The 10,000-nt window shown below is 40.6% G+C and overlaps 2 non-coding genes and 4 pseudogenes across 2 annotated transcripts; all 6 read right to left on the reverse strand.

Annotated features, from left to right (window-relative positions):
* Positions 1 to 294: 294 nt before the first annotated feature.
* LOC123490819 lies at positions 295 to 411 on the reverse strand. The gene has a single exon (XR_006661054.1). It is a non-coding gene; the product is annotated as a 5S ribosomal RNA (ribosomal RNA).
* A 1,579-nt stretch (positions 412 to 1,990) lies between these two features.
* Positions 1,991 to 2,109, reverse strand: LOC123490817 (annotated as a pseudogene).
* Positions 2,110 to 3,689: 1,580 nt separating this feature from the next.
* On the reverse strand, positions 3,690 to 3,808 carry LOC123490818 (annotated as a pseudogene).
* A 1,608-nt stretch (positions 3,809 to 5,416) lies between these two features.
* LOC123490813 lies at positions 5,417 to 5,535 on the reverse strand (annotated as a pseudogene).
* A 1,147-nt stretch (positions 5,536 to 6,682) lies between these two features.
* Positions 6,683 to 6,802, reverse strand: LOC123490821. Its single transcript, XR_006661056.1, has one exon. It is a non-coding gene; the product is annotated as a 5S ribosomal RNA (ribosomal RNA).
* A 1,627-nt stretch (positions 6,803 to 8,429) lies between these two features.
* On the reverse strand, positions 8,430 to 8,548 carry LOC123490814 (annotated as a pseudogene).
* Positions 8,549 to 10,000: the final 1,452 nt, after the last annotated feature.

Below are 10,000 nucleotides of genomic sequence, written 5' to 3' on the forward strand. Positions count from 1 at the left end.
AAACGGAGAAAAGTGGGAACTTGGGAATTAACGGAATCAGGCAAAACATTGAAGGGGATTTTATAGTGCCTAATGGGACTACAGACATTGACTGTCTCCCTAGACTAAAAACAAAGGCTGACATGTCTGCCTATATTTTGGAGGGAAACGCACTGTCCATTATTTGATTTGATCAGGGCAGGGCAGGAAGCACACACAAACTGCATTTAGTCCAATAAACAATACATGATATTATTAGGTGATAAATATAAGGCAGTTGCTCCATGACAAAAGAGCAAAACCTACTGGGACAAAAGCTTACAGCACCTGGTATTCCCAGGCGGTCTCCCATCCAAGTACTAACCAGGCCCAACCTGCTTAGCTTCCGAGATCGGACGAGATCGGGCGTATTCAGGTGGTATGGCCGTAAGCGAGGGAACAACTCTTGGTACACTATAGTGAAAGTCAATGTGTCACTCACTCTGAAAGGGACACAGAAACGAATATCCACCTTTGTGACACAAACTGAAGAAGCTGAACCCCTGTTACATTTCCAATATATATATATATATATTTGGTCTTGTGGTGGGGGGGAGAGGGCATATCCTATGTTGATTTAGTGACAAGTTCATTGACTAGGGCCCTATAAAATAGGTCGTGGACCGAATCAATCGGAATCCAGACATTAAACCGAAATTCAACAATATTCAAACATTTATTGAACTTAGTAAGAAATCAACTAAATCTATTCAACTTGTTAGAAAACGCATTAATTTGCCCAAGTCAATCATAAGACATGAACAAAATGCATCAGTGATTTGGGTATTTCCATGAACTTTCTGACGGCACAGGAATGCCCCTGTCTGTGTGCATGTGTGCGGTGCGCGCGTATATCTACACTTTGTGTAGCCGTTAGCGATGATGCTAATGATAACCTTCTTCCTGGTAGGGAAGGAATGGCTTTCCCCAAAACCTTAAGTAAAAATGTTAACTAACAAAGTAGCCTATGCCTGCCTGGCAGAATTAGTACCGTGATCATTTGCATCACTCCAGTGGCCATTGTTCACAGTAACACCGAACAAACAAGGTCTCTTCCTGGTGCACGCTTGCATTTAAGGGTAACTACACCCCAAAATCTAAATGTCTTAATTTTTCCCAGACCTCACAAATGGTCACCTGATAGGGTTTAAACATTGTTGTGGACATAGAACATCCAATTGTGCTGTTTTGCTATTAAAAAGGTGTACTTTTGAGAGCGAAAACCTGCCAAACAGGGACAAACGGTCAACGGGGAAATCTAAATCGGAGAAAAGGGAACTTGGGAATACGGAATCAGGCAAAACATTGAAGGGGATTTTATAGTGCCCTAATGGACTACAGACATTGACTGTCTCCTAGACTAAAAACAAAGGCTGCATGTACTGCCTATATTTTGAGGGAAACGCACTGTCCATTATTTGATTTGATCAGGGCAGGGCAGCACACACAAACTGCACTTTAGTCCAATAACAATCCATGATATTATTAGAATGATAAATAAAAAGGCAGTTGCTCCATGACACAAGAGCACGCTCTACTGGGACAAAAGCTTACAGCACCTGGTATTCCCAGGCGGTCTCCCATCCAAGTACTAACCAGGCCCGACCCTGCTTAGCTTCCGAGATCGGACGAGATCGGGCGTATTTTTAAATTTTTTTATAACTTTTTTTTAATATCATAGCCATACACATCACATTTTACTATAGCTTCACAGCTTATTTTTACATATCATAGCTTCATATTTCACATCACATCATCATAGCTTCACAGCTTATTTTTATATATCATAGCTTCATGTTTCACATCTTCGCATCTCATAGCTTCACAGCTTATTTTTTACATATCATAGCTTCACATCTTCACATCCATCTTCACAGCTTATTTTTACATATCATAGCTCATATTTCACATCACATCTTCACATCTCAGCATATAACACAGATTATCAGTCCACGTCTATAGCTTCTTACATGCTTTACAGCAACTGGTATTCCAAGGTGGTCCCCCATCCAAGTACTAACCAGCCCCTAAACCTGTTAGCTTCCGAGATCTGACGAGATCGGGCGTATTCAGGCTGGTATGGCCGTAGCGAGGAACAACTCTTGGTACACTATATAAAGTCAATGTGTCACTCACTCTGAAAGGGACACAGAAACGTATCCACTTTGTGACACAAACTGAAGAAGCTCAACCCCTGCTTACATTCAATATATATATATTGAGTCTTGTTGGGGGGGAAGAGGGCATATCCTATGTTGATTTATGACAAGTTCATTGACTAGGGCCCTATAAAATAGGCGTTCTGCGACCGAATCACGGAATCCAGACATTAAACCGAAATGCAACAATATTCAAACATTTATTGAACTTAGTAAGAAATCAACTAAATCTATTCAACTTGTTAGAAAACGCATTAATTTGCCCAAGTCAATCATAAGACATGAACAAAATGCATCAGTGATTCGTATTTCCATGAACTTTCTGGCACGGCACAGGAATGCCCCTGTCTGTGTGCATGTGTGCGGTGCAGTGTATGTCTACACTTTGTGTAGCCGTTAGCGATGATGCTAATGATAACCTTCTTCTGGTAGGGAAGGAATGGCTTTCCCCAAAACCTTCGCAAGTAAATGTTAACTACAAAGTAGCCTATGCCTGCCTGGCAGAATTATACCGTGATCATTTGCATCACTCCAGTGGCCATTTGTTCTACAGCAACACCGCTTAACCAAACAAAGGTCTCTTCCTGGTGCACGCTTGCATTTAAGGGGTAACTACACCCCAAAATCTAAATGTCTTACATTTTTCCCAGACCTCACAAATGGTCACCTGATAGGGTTTAAACATTGTTGTGGACATAGAACATCCAATTGTGCTGTTTTGCTATTAAAAAGGTGTACTTTGAGAGCGAAAACCTGCCAAAACAGGGACAAACGGTCAACGGGGAAATCTAAACGGAGAAAAGGGAACTTGGGAATTAACGGAATCAGGCAAAACATTGAAGGGATTTTATAGTGCCCTAATGGACTACAGACATTGACTGTCTCCTAGACTAAAAACAAAGGCTGCATGTACTGCCTATATTTTGAGGGAAACGCACTGTCCATTATTTGATTTGATCAGGGCAGGGCAGCACACACAAACTGCACTTAGTCCAATAACAATCCATGATATTATTAGGGTGATAAATAAAAGGCAGTTGCTCCATGACACAAGAGCACGCTCTACTGGGACAAAAGCTTACAGCACCTGGTATTCCCAGGCGGTCTCCCATCCAAGTACTAACCAGGCCCGACCCTGCTTAGCTTCCCGAGATCGACGAGATCGGGCGTATTTTTTTTAATTTTTTTTTTTATAGCTTCACAGCTTATTACATATCATAGCTTCATATTTCACATCACATTTTCACATCTCATAGCTTCACAGCTTATTTTTTACATATCATAGCTTCATATTTACATCACATCTTCACAGCTTATTTTTATATATCATAGCTTCATATTTCCATCTTCACATCTCATAGCTTCACAGCTTATTTTTTACATATCATAGTTCATATTTCACATCACATCTTCACAGCTTATTTTTCCATATCATAGCTTCATATTTACATCACATCTTCACATCTCAGCATATAACACAGATTATCAGTCCACGTCATAGCTTCTTACATGCTTTTACAGCAACTGGTATTCCAAGGTGGTCCCCCATCCTAAGTACTAACCAGCCCTAAACCTGCTTAGCTTCCGAGATCTGACGGATCGGGCGTATTCAGGCTGGTATGGCCGTAAGCGAGGGAACAACTCTTGGTACACTATATAAAGTCAATGTGTCACTCACTCTGAAAGGGACACAGAAACGTATCCACTTTGTGACACAAACTGAAGAAGCTCAACCCTTGCTTACATTTCAATATATATATTTTATTTGAGTCTTGTTGGGGGGGGAGAGGGCATATCCTATGTTGATTTATGACAAGTTCATTGACTAGGGCCCTATAAAATAGGCGTTGCGGACCGAATCACGGAATCCAGACATTAAACCGAAATGCAACAATATTCAAACATTTATTGAACTTAGTAAGAAATCAACTAAATCTATTCAACTTGTTAGAAAACGCATTAATTTGCCCAAGTCAATCATAAGACATGAACAAAATGCATCAGTGATTCGTATTTCCATGAACTTTCTGGTACGGCACAGGAATGCCCCTGTCTGTGTGCATGTGTGCGGTAAGCGCGTATGTCTACACTTTGTGTAGCCGTTAGCGATGATGCTAATGATAACCTTCTTCTGGTAGGGAAGGAATGGCTTTCCCCAAAACCTTCGCAAGTAAATGTTAACTACAAAGTAGCCTATGCCTGCCTGGCAGAATTATACCGTGATCATTTGCATCACTCCAGTGGCCATTTGTTCTACAGCAACACCGCTTAACCAAACAAAGGTCTCTTCCTGGTGCACGCTTGCATTTAAGGGTAACTACACCCCCAAAATCTAAATGTCTTACATTTTTCCCAGACCTCACAAATGGTCACCTGATAGGGTTTAAACATTGTTGTGGACATAGAACATCCAATTGTGCTGTTTTGCTATTAAAAAGGTGTACTTTTGAGAGCGAAAACCTGCCAAAACAGGGACAAACGGTCAACGGGGAAATCTAAACGGAGAAAAGGGAACTTGGGAATTAACGGAATCAGGCAAAACATTGAAGGGATTTTATAGTGCCCTAATGGACTACAGACATTGACTGTCTCCTAGACTAAAAACAAAGGCTGCATGTACTGCCTATATTTTGAGGGAAACGCACTGTCCATTATTTGATTTGATCAGGGCAGGGCAGCACACACAAACTGCACTTAGTCCAATAACAATCCATGATATTATTAGGGTGATAAATAAAAGGCAGTTGCTCCATGACACAAGAGCACGCTCTACTGGGACAAAAGCTTACAGCACCTGGTATTCCCAGGCGGTCTCCCATCCAAGTACTAACCAGGCCCGACCCTGCTTAGCTTCCGAGATCGGACGAGATCGGGCATATTTTTTTTTTTAATTTTTTTTTAAAAAATTATAGCTTCACAGCTTATTTTTTTTACATATCATAGCTTCATATTTCACATCTTTCACATCTCATAGCTTCACAGCTTATTTTTACATATCATAGCTTCATATTTCACATCACATTTCACATCTCATAGCTTCACAGCTTATTTTTATATATCATAGCTTCATATTTCACATCTCATAGCTTCACAGCTTATTTTTACATATCATAGCTTCATATTTCACATCACATCTTCACAGCTTATTTTTTACATATCATAGCTTCATATTTCACATCACATCTTCACATCTCAGCATATAACACAGATTATCAGTCCACGTCATAGCTTCTTACATGCTTTTACAGCAACTGGTATTCCAAGGTGGTCCCCCATCCAAGTACTAACCAGCCCTAAACCTGCTTAGCTTCCGAGATCTGACGAGATCGGGCGTATTCAGGCTGGTATGGCCGTAAGCGAGGGAACAACTCTTGGTACACTATATAAAGTCAATGTGTCACTCACTCTGAAAGGGACACAGAAACGTATCCACTTTGTGACACAAACTGAAGAAGCTCAACCCTTGCTTACATTTCCAATATATATAGAGTCTTTTTGGGGGGGGGGGGAAGAGGGCATATCCTATGTTGATTTATGACAAGTTCATTGACTAGGGCCCTATAAAATAGGCGTTGCGGACCGAATCACGGAATCCAGACATTAAACCGAAATGCAACAATATTCAAACATTTATTGAACTTAGTAAGAAATCAACTAAATCTATTCAACTTGTTAGAAAACGCATTAATTTGCCCAAGTCAATCATAAGACATGAACAAAATGCATCAGTGATTCGTATTTCCATGAACTTTCTGGAACGGCACAGGAATGCCCCTGTCTGTGTGCATGTGTGCGGTAGCGCGTATGTCTACACTTTGTGTAGCCGTTAGCGATGATGCTAATGATAACCTTCTTCTGGTAGGGAAGGAATGGCTTTCCCCAAAACCTTCGCAAGTAAATGTTAACTACAAAGTAGCCTATGCCTGCCTGGCAGAATTATACCGTGATCATTTGCATCACTCCAGTGGCCATTTGTTCTACAGCAACACCGCTTAACCAAACAAAGGTCTCTTCCTGGTGCACGCTTGCATTTAAGGGTAACTACACCCCAAAATCTAAATGTCTTACATTTTTCCCAGACCTCACAAATGGTCACCTGATAGGGTTTAAACATTGTTGTGGACATAGAACATCCAATTGTGCTGTTTTGCTATTAAAAAGGTGTACTTTTGAGAGCGAAAACCTGCCAAAACAGGGACAAACGGTCAACGGGGAAATCTAAACGGAGAAAAGGGAACTTGGGAATTAACGGAATCAGGCAAAACATTGAAGGGATTTTATAGTGCCCTAATGGACTACAGACATTGACTGTCTCCTAGACTAAAAACAAAGGCTGCATGTACTGCCTATATTTTGAGGGAAACGCACTGTCCATTATTTGATTTGATCAGGGCAGGGCAGCACACACAAACTGCATTTAGTCCAATAACAATCCATGATATTATTAGGGTGATAAATAAAAGGCAGTTGCTCCATGACACAAGAGCACGCTCTACTGGGACAAAAGCTTACAGCACCTGGTATTCCCAGGGCGGTCTCCCATCCAAGTACTAACCAGGCCCGACCCTGCTTAGCTTCCGAGATCGGACGAGATCGGGCGTATTCAGGCTGGTATGGCCGTAAGCGAGGGAACAACTCTTGGTACACTATATAAAGTCAATGTGTCACTCACTCTGAAAGGGACACAGAAACGTATCCACTTTGTGACACAAACTGAAGAAGCTCAACCCTTGCTTACATTTCCAATATATATATATATATATATATATATATATATTTGAGTCTTGTTGGGGGGAAGAGGGCATATCCTATGTTGATTTATGACAAGTTCATTGACTAGGGCCCTATAAAATAGGCGTTGTGGACCGAATCACGGAATCCAGACATTAAACCGAAATTCAACAATATTCAAACATTTATTGAACTTAGTAAGAAATCAACTAAATCTATTCAACTTGTTAGAAAACGCATTCATTCGCCCAAGTCAATCATAAGACATGAACAAAATGCATCAGTGATTCGTATTTCCATGAACTTTCTGAAACGGCACAGGAATGCCCCTGTCTGTGTGCATGTGTGCGGTAACTGCGTATGTCTACACTTTGTGTAGCCGTTAGCTGATGATGCTAATGATAACCTTCTTCTGGTAGGGAAGGAATGGCTTTCCCCAAAACCTTCGCAAGTAAATGTTAACTACAAAGTAGCCTATGCCTGCCTGGCAGAATTATACCGTGATCATTTGCATCACTCCAGTGGCCATTTGTTCTACAGCAACACCGCTTAACCAAACAAAGGTCTCTTCCTGGTGCACGCTTGCATTTAAGGGCAACTACACCCCAAAATCTAAATGTCTTACATTTTTCCCAGACCTCACAAATGGTCACCTGATAGGGTTTAAACATTGTTGTGGACATAGAACATCCAATTGTGCTGTTTTGCTATTAAAAAGGTGTACTTTTGAGAGCGAAAACCTGCCAAAACAGGGACAAACGGTCAACGGGGAAATCTAAACGGAGAAAAGGGAACTTGGGAATTAACGGAATCAGGCAAAACATTGAAGGGATTTTATAGTGCCCTAATGGACTACAGACATTGACTGTCTCCTAGACTAAAAACAAAGGCTGCATGTACTGCCTATATTTTGAGGGAAACGCACTGTCCATTATTTGATTTGATCAGGGCAGGGCAGCACACACAAACTGCACTTAGTCCAATAACAATCCATGATATTATTAGAATGATAAATAAAAAGGCAGTTGCTCCATGACACAAGAGCACGCTCTACTGGGACAAAAAGCTTACAGCACCTGGTATTCCCAGGCGGTCTCCCATCCAAGTACTAACCAGGCCCGACCCTGCTTAGCTTCCGAGATCGGACGATATTTTTTTTAATTATTTTTTTTTTAAAAAAATAGCTTCACAGCTTATTTTTTTACATATCATAGCTTCATATTTCACATCACATTTTACATCTCATAGCTTCACAGCTTATTTTTACATATCATAGCTTCATATTTCACATCACATCTTCACATCTCATAGCTTCACAGCTTATTTTTACATACCATAGCTTCATATTTCACATCTTCACATCTCATAGCTTCACAGCTTATTTTTACATATCATAGCTTCATATTTCACATCACATCTTCACAGCTTATTTTTACATATCATAGCTTCATATTTCACATCACATCTTCACATCTCAGCATATAACACAGATTATCAGTCCACGTCATAGCTTCTTATATGCTTTTACAGCAACTGGTATTCCAAGGTGGTCCCCCATCCAAGTACTAACCAGCCCTAAACCTGCTTAGCTTCCGAGATCTGACGAGATCGGGCGTATTCAGGCTGGTATGGCCGTAAGCGAGGGAACAACTCTTGGTACACTATATAAAGTCAATGTGTCACTCACTCTGAAAGGGACACAGAAACGTATCCACTTTGTGACACAAACTGAAGAAGCTCAACCCTTGCTTACATTTCCAATATATATATATATATATATATGAGTCTTGTTGGGGGGAAGAGGGCATATCCTATGTTGATTTATGACAAGTTCATTGACTAGGGCCCTATAAAATAGGCGTTACGGACCGAATCACGGAATCCAGACATTAAACCGAAATGCAACAATATTCAAACATTTATTGAACTTAGTAAGAAATCAACTAAATCTATTCAACTTGTTAGAAAACGCATTCATTTGCCCAAGTCAATCATAAGACATGAACAAAATGCATCAGTGATTCGTATTTCCATGAACTTTCTGGCACGGCACAGGAATGCCCCTGTCTGTGTGCATGTGTGCGGTGCGCGCGTATGTCTACACTTTGTGTAGCCGTTAGCGATGATGCTAATGATAACCTTCTTCTGGTAGGGAAGGAATGGCTTTCCCAAAACCTTCGCAAGTAAATGTTAACTACAAAGTAGCCTATGCCTGCCTGGCAGAATTATACCGTGATCATTTGCATCACTCCAGTGGCCATTTGTTCTACAGCAACACCGCTTAACCAAACAAAGGTCTCTTCCTGGTGCACGCTTGCATTTAAGGGTAACTACACCCCAAAATCTAAATGTCTTACATTTTTCCCAGACCTCACAAATGGTCACCTGATAGGGTTTAAACATTGTTGTGGACATAGAACATCCAATTGTGCTGTTTTGCTATTAAAAAGGTGTACTTTTGAGAGCGAAAACCTGCCAAAACAGGGACAAACGGTCAACGGGGAAATCTAAACGGAGAAAAGGGAACTTGGGAATTAACGGAATCAGGCAAAACATTGAAGGGATTTTATAGTGCCCTAATGGACTACAGACATTGACTGTCTCCTAGACTAAAAACAAAGGCTGCATGTACTGCCTATATTTTGAGGGAAACGCACTGTCCATTATTTGATTTGATCAGGGCAGGGCAGCACACACAAACTGCATTTAGTCCAATAACAATCCATGATATTATTAGGGTGATAAATAAAAGGCAGTTGCTCCATGACACAAGAGCACGCTCTACTGGGACAAAAAGCTTACAACACCTGGTATTCCCAGGCGGTCTCCCATCCAAGTACTAACCAGGCCCGACCCTGCTTAGCTTCCGAGATCGGACGAGATCGGGCATATTATTTTTTTTTAATTATTTTTTTTATAGCTTCACAGCTTATTTTTTTACATATCATAGCTTCATATTTCACATCACATCTTCACATCTCATAGCTTCACAGCTTATTTTTTACATATCATAGCTTCATATTTCACATCACATCTTCACATCTCATAGCTTCACAGCTTATTTTTACATATCATAGCTTCATATTTCACAT

The sequence above is a fragment of the Coregonus clupeaformis genome, unplaced genomic scaffold (genome assembly GCF_020615455.1).
Source record: "Coregonus clupeaformis isolate EN_2021a unplaced genomic scaffold, ASM2061545v1 scaf4919, whole genome shotgun sequence".
NCBI lineage: Eukaryota > Metazoa > Chordata > Actinopteri > Salmoniformes > Salmonidae > Coregonus > Coregonus clupeaformis.